The sequence below is a fragment of the Protopterus annectens genome, chromosome 17.part0, assembly GCF_019279795.1.
Source record: "Protopterus annectens isolate FY-2018-M chromosome 17.part0, PAN1.0, whole genome shotgun sequence".
Lineage (NCBI taxonomy): Eukaryota > Metazoa > Chordata > Ceratodontiformes > Protopteridae > Protopterus > Protopterus annectens.
The window spans coordinates 390248226-390265953 of record NC_056751.1 but is presented as its reverse complement, the minus strand read 5'-3'; positions in this window follow the sequence as shown (position 1 = coordinate 390265953).

Genomic DNA, 17728 nt, shown 5'->3' with positions numbered 1-17728 from the left:
ATCACAACCATTCTGATATGCAATTGCATACCACCAGTACTTTTAATCCATCGTTACAACCGGCTTTAATTCTGTATGAGAAGGCTTGAGAAATTGATATTAGACATCTGTTAAAAAATACGCATGTCCCTTTGAAGGACAATTTGAGTTCTAATGAAAGGGAATTACTTGTATATTTAATGCAACAAAATATTAGAATCATGAAGCCGGATTTGGGGGGGGGGGGTGGACTGGTGGTAATGGATGTTTTTGATTATAATAGGTTCATAGGTAGGTACTAGGCTATCGGCCCAAGGGCCTACATAAGCCTAGCCAGCAAGGTTCCATAGCTTATGCCTCCCAAGAAAGTTATTTTCCTGTGCCACTGTCCAGCAGAGACACAGAAGTGATCCCCGGGGTGTATTTCCTATTTCCCATCCACTCAAGATTTTTCTTGAAGAGTGCTAATGAAGAACTTTGCTTGACATAGATGGGTAGATTGTTCCAGAGTATAGGAAGTCTTTGGGACAGGAATCAATCCCTCCAGCATGTCCTGTTTATTGTGGTGACAAGGTTTAGGTCCCTAGAGCATGTAGCTCGAAGGGATTGAAATTTCTTTAGGTGTAGCATGTCCAACAGCTCTTGGTTTGACATAGCTTTATATGTTAGGCAGAGATCACCTTGGAGTAGGCAATATGCTACGGAGTAAAGCTGGAGTTTTTTGAGGCGGTCAGTGTAGGGCATTTGTTTGAGGCCAGTAATCCTCTTTGTGAGGTACTTCTGTGGCCTTTCCAGCTGCTACAGATGTCTTGTGAGGTACAGTCCAAAAGGGGCGTTGTACTCTATAATGAGTCTAATGAGTGACTAGTAGAGGGGAACAATGACCTCTTTTCCTGGATGAGAACCCTTTTATGATGCAGATACTTAACACAGCCTCATATGAAGAAGTTAGCAGAAATGCACTTAATGTAGCATATAAGACAATTGAAGTATTTCTTAATTACCTGTTTCTTGAAAATAGAATCGACATTGACACCTATAATTATTTACACATTATTGCACCTACCATTCCTTGTATTTTTGGCTCACCTAAGATACATAAAGATATAAACAATCCATCACTAAGACCAATAGTGGATGGGCGCAACTCCATAACCTATGCATGTGCCAAATTTTTAGATTGTAAATTGAAAGGTTACTTGGATGGTCAAAAGCAAATCTGTAGAGATTTTTGGCATTTTCTCAGCCTTATTAATGCAGTTGAATATGCAGAGGATGTTTTATTTTTAACGATAGATGTAAAAGATCTTTTCTCTGTAATTCCGAAGCAGGAAGGCGTAAATATGATAGAAGAGTTTCTGTTTTAACAAGGAGTACCACAAATGGATGCTAACTTATAAGCTGATTTATTTGAAGTGGTTTTGACCAACAATTATATTATGTTCAACAATCATTATTTACAAAAGGTAGGAGTTGCTATGGGTTCACCCTGTGGGACCATTTTTTCCAACATGCAAATAAATAAATAACTCCCAAACGCTAGAGTTTTTTTTCCAACATGGTAATGGCCCAATGGGAATAGAAGCACATATTTAACAGTGCATATGAACAGTATATTGTCCTATATTTGTGACATTTGGATGACATTTTTATTTTATGGAGGGGTGAGCAGCAGCAGGTGGATGATTTTATGGAATATAATAATACAACTCAATTTTTGAGGTTTACGTACAATGTTTTTTTTTTTACTGCAAGTGTTTTTTGTACAATGTTGATGGACAGGAGAGTAATTACTTGGATGTGAATCTGAGAAAGGACAAGGTCAAACAAGAGGTTTATAGCAAAAATTCATAGAAAACCCACCTATTCAAATAGCTTTCTTCATTGTACAAGCTCCCATCCTGTTATTAACAAAAGAGCGGTTATAAAAGGCCAAATGGTGCATGCCGCAAGGATGGTTAGTTTATATAATGAATTTCTTGAGGAGTGTAAGAATCTTATAAACATGTTTTTGAGTAGGGGCTACCCGGAGAACTTGCTGAATGAATTATTTCTTGAAGTAAATAAAACAAAAGAGAAAATGGTTATTTTGTACCTATTCTTAACAGAGATGAATTATTGGTGAACATGCACAGATCTAATCAAAACAAGAGAATTGATTATGTTAATGCCTTTATAACTACATTTAATGTGCATGTTTTTAAATTAAATCAATAATTTTTAAAAATTGGAGACTTTTGGATGAGGAATCAATTACCAATAAGTTTCAGAATGGTATTAAAATAATTACAAGGAAGGGTAGGAATATCAAAAATCTCACTGAATGATGTTACAGGAAAGAAAAAGGTGGGGGGTATGAAAAAATGTGGCATGTGTACGTTTTCTAAATATATGTATCAAGGTGAACAGGTTGAAATTAATGGTAAAAAGTATTATATTCATCAGAAATTGAATTGCAAATAAAAAGGGGTGGTATACAACTATACATAGCTAACTGTAAGAAATGTTTTGCGTATTATATAGGAAAAAACCACAAGAACGCTAAAAGAACGGCTTTATGAACATCTGTATGCCATAAGGAGGGGGGAATTTAGCTAATGCTTTAGCAAAACATACACAGGCATGTGTTGATCATAATTTTTAATTTTGTGCCATTCAGCAGATTTATGAGCAACCAAGGGGTGGACCCTGGAGTTTATTTTTAGAAAAAGCTGAATTAAGATGGCAATTATTATTACAATCGTACTATAAACCAGGTCTTAATGAACAAGTCTTTTAAGGTTAAAAGCTTTGAGTAGATAATTAATAATTAACTTCACTTTTTAATAAACATAGGTTTTATATTCATTCATTTTATATGTATATGTCAAAAATTACATATTTTTAGCATAATGTATGTTTAACAATTTTCTCTACTAGCAGTATGCTTACATCATTTCCTTTTGAAGTTGTGATTGGGGGCGGTAACTGTTGGTGTACACTAGTATTTAAAGGATTCTCTGTATTAAATGGTGGTCTGATGAAGTCTGCTATTGAGTAGATGAAAAGCGCTTTACCATTTTTAACGTTTAATAACTCTGTTTTAGGAAGTATCTGCTATCTTTTTGCTTATTTGTTTTATAAAGTCCATTGAACATGTAGGAGAAAAACAAATGCAGGTTTTGTAAAATGGAATTGAAAACAGTCACATCTTTTGTTGCTTGGTGTGAAACACTAACAACAGAATAATGCAGCAAGACTGGTGCACTGAGGATTATGCAAACATTGCAATATTGAATCAGGTGAGAAGCACTGGAATCATGAGCCACAAAGCAATACAGAAAATGATGTTTACATTGCATGGGATCACCCATTACCAACAGTTCAAAAAATAAATGCGAGAAAACCAGATATGGTAGTCCATGAAAAGAAGGCAAAAGTAGCATTGATCATTGAAATTGTTACACCAAAGTCATAAAATACCAGGATTTGCAGGCAGAAATGAGGGCAATATGGAAGGGGGATACCCAGACAGTTCCAACTGTAGAAGGAGCAATGGGTGTCATAAAAGAATTTACATGTCATATTTAGGTATGCTACCAATACATGTAATCCCATATGAATTGCAGGAGTCATCAATTCAGGGCACATTGCTGGTGCTGTGAAGAGCACTTTTGGCTAACATCAGAAACTAAAACAATACTAAATTTAATAAGCGTACTTTAACTTAGGAATGGGGTCCATTCTCGTCATGATATTAAAAACCCAAAAGACTTGGAAAAAATTAAACTGGAGAGTTCATCTTTTCACAGAGACCCAGCGGATAGACTCACTGCTAGGTGTGTAAAGCTGAAAAAGACAAAGGGACTATCACTAAAAGCAGAGTAGTTCACAATATACTGCACAGAATAGTGCATATTAAAGTATAAAAGAAACCCTACCTGTAGAAATATCACCTCATCAGCTACTGAAAACAGACAAGAAGCAGATCATCAAATGGACTTTGGATACTGCCACAATAGTGACAGATGACCACAACTCCCAATGGCCATGAGGACATGCTAAATGGAAATTTTGTTCACAGTAGAAGACATAATGGGCAGGGAATATTAACTGGTTGATATACTAGGCATGTATTTACAGGAGAACTGGACAGTTAGGGTAGCTTCAACAGAGAACAATGCCAAGCTGCATCCCTGCACCACTGCTACTTACATGTACACCAACTTCAATGTCGCACCATCTTGGTGAACGGGGAAATTCCTTATACAGTTCATTCTTCAGTTAAAAAAGCAACTGAAACACTAGTGATCACACAAATTAAACTGAATCACTAGTGCTTTGTGTACAAGTCTGGCACTCAGTTTGAGTTTTTGCCCAAAAAAATTGGGAGTAAAAGTTTTTACTTCAGGCTGTTCACATTTCCACAGGGCCTGACTTCAGGAAAACCCCATATTTGAACAAGATTGTAAACATGAAATCATTCAGAATTGTAACTTTCAAGACTCCATATGTTCCTTCAATGAAGGAAATACTATCATGGCACCCTTCACCATTTCGGCTATCTACAGCCTCTAGAATATTTAGCAAAATGTTAAATCCAATGTTTGCCCACTCCAGAAAGCAAAACTATAACCATCGTACCCTATGTATATAGCTATACAATGCAACAGCATTTAGGCAAAGTCTGATTTACCTTCCTAAAACATGAACAAATCAACAGCAACCTGACAGAACTGGGAAGGGAATTCTAAATGCTTAACAATTCTGAGAATCAGTTTATGGTTATATTTTTTAATTAAATGATCTTACCGGTTTAACTTGCATTTAGCTATGTTTCAGTCCCAGGCCTTCCCATAAGAAATATATGTTATCTTAGATAATAGAGTCAAATCCCACCTTCTGCCTATAATTTAGAATGACTGATCCTAGGTTTGAAATTGTTTCCTGACATGACACATTTTCAAAGTTACTCATCAGTTCAGTAAACCATCTTTGCAGCTATTCTAATCTTTTCTCTGAGTTTTTTTTTCAACAAAGCTTGTACTCAATCACTGAGTGATTTCATACCGCTGCTTTAAAACATTTACTGATTTTACGACTTTCACTACGTTAGCAATAAGATTAGTGTACCAAAAAGAATCCTTAATTCTTAAAACATTGGTTATTTCCAGTTCAGTAATGGCCTACATGTAGAGGTTCAAAACTCATCTGGATAGTTCTGTCTATATTGATTATTACATTTGTTTTGTTAGCATAACCATTTAGCTTTGGTAATCAGGACTGAAATTTATCAAAATCATTAAGCTTATAAATATAATTTTTCTCCCAAGTATCAGATCATCAGCATAGATAACAGCTATGTGAAATACATGAATTACATAATGGTCCAGTATCAAACTCTGAGTGAAATACATGAATTACATAATGGTCCAGTATCAAACTCTGCAGTACGTCTAGACCATAACCCATACTTTTTCCATAGCACAACCCATATTCAACCTGCAATTGCCTGGTTAGCCATTCTGAAAGCCTACATACCATCTTAGCTGAAATGTCCAGTTTAATCTATTTATTAAGTAACAGCATATGATCCACTCTTAAAAGCTAAGATGAAGCCTGTGACCTCCGTGCACTTGCCAGCAATTAAGGAGCCTCAATCCTCACCACTAACACCAGAGAGGGAGTCTCATATATGAAGGTAAGGATAACAAATACACACAGTAAAGTGCAATTTCCCTTAAGAGCACACAGAGATCACAGTCAGTCTGGGGCTGGTCGCTCCCTTGCTCTCCAGGTCCACAATACGACTACCCACTGGCACAGCTATAGGGTCCCGATCTCAGCCTTCTTGGGCAAGCTAAAACCTCCAGTACCCTCTCTGTCCAACCAGTGCTTCTTGTCCCTGCCCAAGTAGCTGACACACACACACACACACACTGAGATAAGAGTTTATACAACCACACAGACACTCCTGGGAAAGGCTGGCACAGGTTCTCCAGCTGTGCCCGTATTACCCAGACTATATGGTAGTACCGCTTGCCACCACCCAGCTAATATTTATCAGTTACTCAAAGGCCCTTAAAAGAGTGTCCAATTATTACTGTGCCATACTATTGTTCAATTGGTAGTATAACTAAACAGTCAAGGCTTAGAGTGACTTGGTACAGTAATCACTATAAATATGCAATGTACTCTAGAGCTTAAATTATCTCTACATAAAACAGACAGTTGAAAGGTTTTAAAATATTTAATAAATCATAAAAACACAAGACAATACTTCTTACTACACAGTGCTAGTCAAGAGTTCAGAGATCACAGAGGAATACTTAAAATAATTCAGTAGTAGAGTTCTGACATCACAGAAAAACAGTCTAATCTTTCTAGTTTCTAGCTATTTCTAAATAAAAACATGAGTCTAAGATAACTTACATATGAGCAAGGCAGTGCTGTGAGCTGGATGGTGAAGACAAAAATGCTTACTCCTCTCTGGTTCTCTCTGTTTAAATTGAAATTGTAGTTCTGATTCACATTACATCATTCTTCACACTTTCCTGGGTTCCCAGGCTAACAGAAAAGTACAGTTGTATACACTTACCATAAATGTATATGTTCAAGTGTATTCACTGTTGCAGTCATCACAATTGGGTTATCTGCTTGCAGTAGCCCTCAGCTGGCCTGAGTATCAAAGTTTTAGGTCCCACGTTGGTTGCTGTCTCATCTTCCATGATGTTAGGTAGTCAGGGGTATAAAGCATGCAGCTGACGCCATTTAATCAGTTTTTCTTGCCCCAGATGTCAGGTGCCCCCATAATGAGAATCAATTATATACAAGATTACAGCTCCAACAAAAAGCAAATGCACCAGAAAGCTTTAAGCATAGTAAACAAGAATAGAGGTATATTCAATAGAAGTCAGGAGGGAGGGTAACCAGGACTGCAACAGTGAATACACTCGGACATCTACATTTATGGTAAGTGTACACAACTGTACTATGTTCTTTGTGTTTCACTGTTGTAATCATCACATTTGGGTAGATTCCCAAAGCTAAGGAAGGGAGGAGGCAATTATATAGCATTATGACCAGCTATAAGGCCCTGCAAGATTGCAAGTGGTAATGCTTGGTGAAGGTATGTACAGAACTCCAGGTAGCAGCTTCTAGGATGTCTCTGGTAGGGACTCCTCTGAGAAAGGCTGTAGAGGTAGATGCATCCCTGGTAGAATGAGGTCTTATCCCCTGTGGGGTAGGTTTGCCATGGTGCTAATAGCAGAAATGAATGCAATGGCTTATCCACTTAGAAATGGTTTGCTTTGAAATGGCCTTCCCCTCTGCCCCTGCAGCAAATGCAACCAGCAGCTGTTCAGATTTCCTGAGAGGTTTAGTCCTGTCCAAGTAAAATCGAAGTTGTCAGTGAACGTCCAACGAGTGCAGTATTCATTCCTCTTTGTTCTGTGGATTAGGGAAGAAGATTGGAAAATGGACTGATTAAGGGCCACACTGGATACCACCTTGGGCATGAAGGAGGGTGTCCGCACGAAAGATGAAAGACTCCACTGCCATGAGGACCTATAATTCAGACACCCTTCTTGCTGAAGTGATGGCTAAAAGGAAGGTTGTTTTCCAAGAAAGGAATTTCAACTCTGCATTTGCAGCTGGCTCAAAAGGAGGGAAAGTTAAGGTCCCAGGCTGGAGTGGGGGCTCTCCTGGGTGGTCTTAAGTTTTTGGTCCCTCTGAGGAACAGCTTCAGCAGTGGATGAGAGAAGAGAGGTAGTTCTGTATTGTAATGAGCTGAAATGCCTGAGGCATGAATTTTGATGGAGGAGAAGGAAAGGCCCTTGTGAAGCATCTCAGTTAAGTATTGAAGAATCTGAGGTAAATTGGGCACTGCTGTGCCCATCCCCCCACCCCCACCCCCGAGTTTGGCTCCAGGAACAGAATATTTTCCATTTTTCAGCATAGGATTTTCTAGCACTAGGCCTCCTTGCCTCCAGAATGACATCCATCACTTGCTTACTGAGGGATGGTAATTCAGGTAATTAGCCATGCTGCCAGGTTCAGCGTTTTAAGCTGTGGGTGCAGAATCTGGCCCTCTTGCTGGGACAATAGAGCAGGGGTCTGAGGCAGGTGTCATAGTGCCAGCAGTGACACACTGTGCAAGAGGGGGTACCAGTGTTGGCGTGGCCAGTCTGGTGTAATCAGTATTGTCCTTGGTTTGTCCTGTTTGATCTTTAGTAGTACCTTGGAGAGGAGAGGCAGAGGGGGAAAGGCATAAACTGATAGGTTTTTCCAGGTGAAGGATAGGGCATCCACTTTCCAAGCTTGTTTGTGGGGAGTCCTTATGCAGAATTTGTCTAATTGGTAGTTCTGGGGGGAGGCAAACAGGTCTATCTCTGGACTCCTCCATTTGTTTCTCAACATGCTGAATATCTTTGGTTCCAGTTTCCACTCATGAGGGTCCATGAGATTTCTGCTTAGTTCGTCTGCCAGTGTATTTAGCTTTCCTGGTAGCAACTGAGCCTGTAAGTGCACTTGGTAGCTCAAGGCTGTGTTCCACAAAGTCATGGCTAGTCTGAAGAGAGGGTATGAGTGGGATCCCCCCTGCCTGTTTATGTACCACATAACAGTGGTGTTGTTCATCTTTAACAATAATAGTCCTGTAAGAATGTGGTCCTTGAAGGCTGTCAGAGCATTCTGTACAGCTAACATTTTTTTTGATTGATATGCAGGTGCATTTGACTTTTGTTCCATTTGTCCTGAATGCACTTCCCTGCCAAGTGAGCCCCCCATGCATAATCTGATGCATCTGTTAGGGTTTGGGCGGCAGGGGGTAGAGTGAATAGCAGTCCCTTGTTTTGGTGGCAGGCCTCTGCCCACCAAAGGAACTCTATCTGTAGACAAGGTATGATAGGAATCATTGATTCTAGATCCTGAGAATGTTGACACCATAGGATTTTTAGATACCATTGTAGTTTCCTCCTATGCAGTCTTGCATATGGAATCAGTAGAATGCAAGAGGCCATGAACCCCAGGGCTTGCAGTATTTTTCCTTGCAGATAGCTGGGTCTTTGTGGCCAGAGGTTTGAAGTAGGCTGTCAAATGAACTTGTTTCTCTGGTGTGAGGTAGGTCATCTGGGAAGTTGTATTCAAGCTTGTTCCCGGGAATACAATTTGTTGGCAGGGTACAAGATGTGACTTTCTTTCGTTTATGGTGTACCCCAGAGAAGTTAGCAATTTCTTTACAAACGCCAGATGATTTAATAGTATGTCCTGGCTTTCTGCCTGAATTGGACAATTGTCCAGGTATGGGTATATTTGAATATTTCTTTGCCTGCAAAATGCAATGTCTGGAGCTAGACACTTTGTGAATACCCTGGGTGCAGTAGATAAGCCAAAGGACAGTGCAGAGAACTGATAGTGCATGTAGCCTTCTTTGAAGCGTAGATATCTTCTGCAAGATTCCCTTATTGGGATGTGCAGGTAGGCTTCTTTTAAATCCAGTGTTGCCAACCAGGCATCTTTGCCTAGCATGGGAAGTAGCGGATGAAGAGTTAGAATCTTGAATTTTGGGATCACCAAAAATGTGTTTAGGATAGACAGGTCCAGGATAGGATGCCAGGAATTGTCCTTTCTGGGAACCAGGAAAAGTCTTGAGTAGAAACCTTGACCTCATTCTTCTTCTGGGACAGGCTGAATAGCCCTGAAGCTTAAAAGAGAGAGAACTTGCTTTTGAATCTCTGCCCACTGATTTGGGGGTAGATCTGGCCAACCATTTGGGGTTGGTAAGGAGTGTTAGTGGAATCTGTATCCTTGGGAAACTATATTTAAAACCCATTTGTCCTGGGTGATGAGTTCCCAATTTTTTGCCTGCAGAGCAATCTTTCACCCTAAAGGAACAGTCAGTTGTGCAGGGCTTGGAAGATTTAAAGTTGTCATTGAGACAGTTTACCGTAGGGGGAGAGTCTTACTATTCCCTGCTTTGGAAGTAGGAGCCCCCACTGCTTATTCCTGTGAGTACCTTGGGACTGAAGCCTGGGTGTACTGCTGGATCTGGGTTTGGACTGAGGCAGCCTGGAAGTGGCCGGAAAGGACCAATTCTTAGAGGGACAATATCTACTAAATCTGGGAGGCTGTACTTGCAGGAAATCTTTAACAGTTTGCATAGATTTAGCTTTTTATGCCATCTTTTTAAGTACTTCTTCTGCTTTGTTGCCAAACAGACTGTCTTGGTTTAAGGGAGCATCCAGCAATTTAGCTTTAACATGATCTGTCAAAGATTGGTCCTTAAGCCAAGCGTGCCTTCTAAGTACAGACCCAGTGACAGCAGCCCTGCAAGATGCCTCTAATGAATCAAAACCACATTGCAAAGTATGTTTTCCAACTTGTTCAGCAGAATGCATTAAATCCTGTAAATCTTTATTTTCAGCACAGTCAGGAATAAACAATTTTCTGTTTAAGCAATCCAATAATATGCTAACATATGAAACTGGCAGCTTAAGGCCCTAATAGCCAAGGTTGCAGAAGTATATACCTTCTTACCCCATCTGGAATCTCTATCAGAGGGGGTAGGATTTTTGGCAGTAGTAGCATTGATGCCCTTGGGTCCCTGTGAAATGGTCTCAGGATCCTCAGTAGGTTTTTTAAAGAGGAACTAAAGAGAGTCAGGAACCCTGTAATACCTATCAAGTTTTCTGGGAGCAGGAGGTAAAGAGTCAGGGGCCAGGCTAGATTACGAGAAGGCATCAACAATGTCCAGTACAGGACTGATAGCTAAAGACCTGTGTTGGGGCAGGAGTAAGAAATCCCTAAGCCTCTTTTTGGAGTCAGAGTAATCCTGGCTTTCCCAGTGAAAATGCTCCCTAAATGTATGCAAGGTTTCACCAAAAGAGAAATCCTCTGGAGGGGAAGCATAGGTAATGGAGTCCTCTGCATCAGAATCCTAATTGGTAGATAAGGGTAAATCCTGGTCATCAGAAGAAACAGAAATTTCGGAGTCCTGATCAGAAGAATCAGAAGGAAAATCAGTCCTAGGTCTCTTAGAGGGGGAAGGGTGGCTAATCCCCTAATTAGAGTAATAAGGTCTTCAGCCATTCTTATCATTTGTTTTTTAGGCATAGGGGCCTGACCATGCAATCTGGGCGTCGGTTTTCTAGGCATGGATTGAGATTTAGGCCTTGAAAAAGATGGCATCGATTTAATATGCAAGTCAGTAGGCCTGAATACACCCTCAGAAGCCGGTGCCTGCACAGCGGCTCTGGACCCATCCAAGGTACAGACATCTGCAGGTTCCACAGTTGAAGCATCTTGCTTCATACCGGACTCCGAATGGGTCTCAGTAGAGGCCTGCGAATCTGAAGTAATGGGTATCAGGGGCTGGGAAAGCACCTCACTGAGTACCGGTGAACTGGTGACTAGCTTAGGAGAAGTGTCGTTGGCAGCTTTGGACCTATGCGGTCTGTCTCTGTCTTTATCTTTGCATTTTTTCAGAATGTTGGTAGTCAGGTGGCTTACTGAAGCCATTTCTGGATAATTGAACAGAGTACCAAAAATATTTAGAAGTGTAAATAAACCAATGACAAATAGTTTGAGATTTGAATAAGGCACAAAACTGACAGCAAGGTACATCGTGGTCTGGGCCTAAACAAGGAATGCAGTACGAATTAAAATCTTTGAGGTATTTGCTTTCTACAAGAAATACAAGTGTTAACTTTTGCTGACATCATTTTAGAGCAAGAAAAAGGTTCCCCAATGGGGTACTTAGCTTAGTTGAAGACTTTGGTTCTGAAACTCTAAAATGAAAATTTCAGGAGTCGGCCGACCGGCACTTGCGAACTGCTTTTGCTTCAGGCACCGCACGACAAGAAAGACTGATAAAATGGTGTCGGCTGCATGCTTTATACCCCTGACTACCTGACGTCATGGTAGATGAGACAGCAACTGACGCAGGACCCAAGACTTTGATAATCAGGCCGACTGAGGGCTACTGCAAGCAGATAACCCAAATGTGATGACTGCAACAGTGAAACACGAAGTACATCTGCATTTACATTCTTAACATCTCCTTTTGTTATCTTGCAGCTGGTCAGGAAGCAGAACAATAAAAATACATTTGCATGTTTAAATCTAGCAATTTAACTCTTGGTTAAAACAATAGAAAGAATGCCTTCATCTAGACCAGGGGTGTCCAACCTTTTAGCTTGCTGGAGCCGCATTGAGTGAACAGAAATTGTCTTGGGGCCGCATATAAAATATGTCATATAGTTAACTCTTTTGCTGCAGCGGACGACCAAAGTCGACCTCCTGGCTGTACTGTAGGTGCATTAGAACAATGAATAAATGTAATAAATACCTAATATTTGCCTTAAAAGTGAGTCAAAACTGCGGTGGTGGTGCTGCAGTAGCATTGTCACATCACAGTAAGATGTTGTCCTGTTTGATTCTCAGCTAGAGCATCTTCTGTGTGGAGACATGTGTGAATGGGCGTACCTTCATTGAAGGTTGTGCATCAGGGCTGGCAACTCGGCATGTAAAAATCTACTGCCAGTCATTAGCGGATCGGAGTTCCGCTGTGGCGACCCCTAACTGGGAAAAGCCGGCAGACACAACAACAACCACCACCTATTTGCCTTAAAATTCTACTTCTCTAATCTAGCAGTTAACTCAAACAACTTAGTTAATATATATATATATATTTTTTTTTTTTACAAATAAACAGCATTTCTCACTGGGGAAACCACTCCAGCAGTCCAACTATGTAAAATGTCAACATAAGCAGTCCTACAATATTATAATCCACAAAAATAAGCCAACAAATTTGCAATAAAGAATTCACATTACTGACTTAATAAAACAATTCTGAATAAGCTGCAAGAGGGTCTCACCCAGACAAATGACTAATGCCAGAAACATGGCCTCAAGCTAAATGCCAAAAATGCATCATCCCCTTTGGAGACAGTGATGTCCCCACAAATTATCACATTAATAACAATGTTGTAAGCACGCAATCAGTCGTGAGGTGCTTTGGCACCCAGGTTGATAGAAACCTGACTTTTGACCACCATGTTGTCTCTGTTGTAAGGAAATCTTTTTACATGGTCCACCTCATTAGTAGGGGTATCTCATCCAGGGACAAAGGAGGTCATAACATCCCTGTATTCTTCCTTTATAAGAGCCATTACTGAGTGCAAAGCCTCTTTTGGCATGTGCCTCAGCAAAACACCCTGCCAATAGAAAGACTACAACCATTTTTGACAAAAAGGTCAAAGGACTAAGTTCACTTATTAATCCAAACAGACTAAAAAGTTTCTTGCTTTCCTCTGTCTCTCACTGGCCCTTATAAATTTTATCACTAGCTTGCTTTCCAGGCTAAGAAAGATCCTGCCTTAAGAGACTTCCTCCACCTCAGAAATACTGGCTATATTTAAAACGCTCACTACAAAGACCACAGCCTTCACTGCAACATAAACAAGCCACTTTGTATGGACAGGTTCTTGATACAAAAACGTCAACTTCTGTAGAAAGCTCCTCATTATCAAACAATGTAGTTCAACAGCATGGCAAATGGATGGATAAATGTACTTCTTGAGTAAGTAGCACAGCCTTCATCAAACCGCTTGGAAAATCCACATACTAAACTTTACTAGCTGGATGGCCAAGATCTAATATTGGTTACTCAAGTCTACTTGTCCAAGAAGAGAGGCCTATTTAACGAAGAATTCCATTTGCAAAACTATATTCTGTATACATATTAATTCTCTATCTCACTCACACACTCACTCACACACTCACTCTCACTCTCACTCTCACACACTCTCACACTCACGAAAGGAGCCCCCAATTGTAAAATAGGCTACCTCAGTAATCATATGACACACACACAATGAATGAAATTGTCTGGAAGTCAAAATATCTGAAAAAAAAATCATACTAGAGATGGACTCATCCATGCAATTTCCCACCACCAAAAGAACCATCAATAAATTAGTAAACAAATTGCTCAGCAAAAGTAAATCAATAAGAAATCCATAAACAGTCTAAGATCATACTACATACTGGAGTAAACATATAACTTCCCTCCAATCTAAAGCCATTTGACATTCATTAAAATTCAGACATTTTAATTTGTGCAGAAGTTATTCACAGACTAACAGTTTACTGAGCTGTCACATTAGCACTCTATGCTTACGTCCGAACCAATGAAGCATACCTGTCAATTCCAAAAGAATTAAAGTAGCTTAATAAGAAGGTTATTTGCGAGGTTACATGGCAGTTTATATTGGAAATAAGCAGAGATATTAAAAAGGCTCTGTTTCTCGTAGTTATGCTGAAAGGTCTTCCAAGGTAAATACAACCTTCTGATTTAGTATGGAACCATACCTCTCAACCTTAGAGCAAGAAACCTGGACAAAGCGAAAAATAGAAGTGGGACACAGGCCCAAAAATAGTTATGCATCACAGACACCATTGAAACAACTGTAGCTGCAAACATTATATATCACTTATAATCTTTCTATCCCATCATTATCAGTTAAGCATTTATATGGCTCATTCAATCCTGCCTTCTTTTTCAACAAAGAAAACCATGCTTTCAAATTACAAATGCATTAAAAATAATAAATAAAACACATTGCATCCACATTCTGCAACTTCCTACCCGCAATGTTTGCGGGCCGCAAACAACCACAGAGCTTTCACTGAAACTAGGGTTGCTCATTTCCCCAGAATGGCAGCTCTCCCTAATTAAGTCTAATGATATACAATCTACCAGGATATGGACTATCTGAAACAAATTAAATTATGGCCTGCAAACTGCAACTGCACTTTGTTTAATTAAACTATATTTCTAAGCACACTTACTGTATTTTTTCAGTAACATCCCAATATCTATTTCCAGGTTACTTTACAAGACACTGGCAGTGGTAGACGTGGCATCCTCCAGATCCCTACAGGACCACACTCTTACTGCTAGCATTGTCCATTAAATATAAATATCCATCCACTGTAAATGGCAAGAAGCTATGTCTTTAAAAAAAAAATCTACTTCTGGCATGCCTAGTACCCAAGTATCAGGTTTTGAAACAAAGAAATGTTTTCCACAGTCCGTAAGTCTCTGTCTTTAATAATCATCTACTGCTGCAGCCCTCCCAACACAAACACACAAATGCACGTTAAAACCCCCAACATTTAAAAAGACATTCTGCCTACCTGATATGCCAGTATTGATGATCCACCAAAGCTATGCTTACTGTTGTCCAATCTGCCACTGCTTAGAACCCACCAATGACAAAACAGTACTGGGTGCTTTTTTGTTTGTCAGAAAAAACAATACAACTTTATATGCTACAGTCCCACAAAGTCAATCCACTACTGACCCATTAACCCTAGACTGCTGTCTCATTCTTACTCCCTGGAACTGCATTACCTTGGAGGATTACTTTTATTTCCTAAGCAAAATATGCAAATTGGAAGATGGAGCAAAAATCCATACAGTTGAAAGTATGATTTCATATTCAATACAACACTCTCTCTGTCAGGAAAGCTGCAATTTAATGAAAGTGTACTTTTAATGTATGATATATTTGTGTGCTGACTTACTTGTGCTCAGTAGGTAGATTGATTGTTGTTAGCCTCTTTGTGCATGTGTCTCTCTCTGTCATGCACACATACACACTCTACTTCTACTTTCACATACACAAACATTCTGCTTTCATACATGTACTCACTCACTCACTCTGTACTTGCCTATTAACACAGGTAAGTGCTGTTCTTTTCAAAGGCAATATCGGCAAATCCATACATGGGTCCCTCTTCAGCAAGACCACACACACACACACACACACACACACACACACACACACACACACACACACACACACACACACACACACACACATTCTTTGGCATGAACACACAGATCCTTCTTAGATGCAAAAAAAAAAATCAAAACTAGAAGGATGCTTTGGCGCATACACTCACCATTAGAGTTATAGGTCACAGGCGCGAAAAACACAAAAAAAGAAAGTGTTTTGGGGCATGCGTACATCGATATTGCAGTTTGAGGTTGGGGGCCACATGGAAGAGCTCTGAGGGCCGCAGGTTGGACACGTCTGATCTAGACCCTTTGGCACCACTGTCTACATCAAAGGTCACAACATGCTTTACTTTGGTCAGTAGAGAGCACCGTTTCATTTTTTTTAGTTCCACATCTAACAGCAGTTTTTCCCATTTAAGACAACAAGCCTGTTTCTTACACTGATATTTACAAATGATAGAATTATCTATAAAATTATCTCTGGCTAGGCTGGCAGCCTTCACAAAGCCAATGAAAAATCACATCAGTATGGATGTGACTTCTATAGCCATATCTTTACAAAAAAAAAATGTTGTAAAAGAGCAACTCTTCATATATGCATGTTGACTGAATTTTTCAAAACAACTAACTCCATCACTTTCTTCTTTGATGGACAACAGAGTTCTGTACAGTTTATTCCATCCCTAGGACCTCTACATTTATAAATGGGCTTTACCTTTGCAGACTTCCATTCATCAGGTTTCACTGCAGTTTCACAACTTGCAGTAAAAATAAACTTCACTGGTGCAACCAAAGCCACCCTAAGAATTTTAGGTATTCAATATACCGTAATTTCCAGATGTATTTGCTTACTTTCCGAAGTAACAACAAGATCTTAATTCCACTTATCTTTAAAACATTGCATTATTTATTTAGACCAAAAATATACAAGTGTTCATTAAGCTACATAGGTTGACAAAATAGTTTGAGAAAACAGTTATTTCACTGGCTTCCCTATGAGAAAACGTTAACTATTTCACTGGCTTCCCTAAAAACAACTTACTGGTCTTAGTACAAACAGCCAAGAAATGGTAGTGTCCTTTCTTTATAATTGTATTTTGAAAATATCTCATTTTAATCTTTCATACTATTGGCTAATACAGTTTCATAACACTGATGGTCCCTTTCATAGCAGTCTGACCCCCCCCCCCCACATAACCTTTAGAAACTACCTAACATACCCCCTCCTAATAAATGCACATGACACATAGGGACACAATTGGATTGAGTTGCATGGCTAGACGTATAAAGGCCCTGGTGATCATTAGCCTAGCATACACCTATGAACTTATAAAAAAAAAAAAAAAAAAGCTGAGGAGCAAGTATGTTCAGAACTCTAAATAAGGAAGATATCGGCTAATAAAGCTATAGGAAACAAGCAACAAAAGGCAAATGAAAAAGAATGCAGTAAAACACAAAAAAAAAAGATAACGAATGCATTAAAACAAAGCCAGTGACAAAGTAAAGTGCAAAAGGCACAACAGAAAATTAAAAGTCCTGTCTTGTACAATGCAAAACTGCAAACAATAAAACCAGATGTAAATTGTGGTTATAAAAGTCTTCCACAGATATGTGAAAGTGGAAGAAGTCCCACTGCATAGAAGTATAAAGGAAACAAAGGTCAGAATCTGCCCTGTTAAAATTTAGAGACAATCTAGGAAACTTGACATTGTAAAATTTCAATAACCAGGAAGTGCCGAAAAGGCAAGGCAGCACTGAATGGCTTTGTGGCTAAATGGATGGAAGATCTTTGTAGCCAAGTTAATAAAATCCCAGGATGCTTCTGGATGACAGTGACCTGACTGTCTGAACTGTACTCCGAATCAGTTAGCTGGCCATGTTGAGGTGGGAGGCTATGTGGTATACTGGAGATGAAAGACCTGCCATTCAGTGACATAAGCTGTAGGTGGGGCCAGGGAGTGC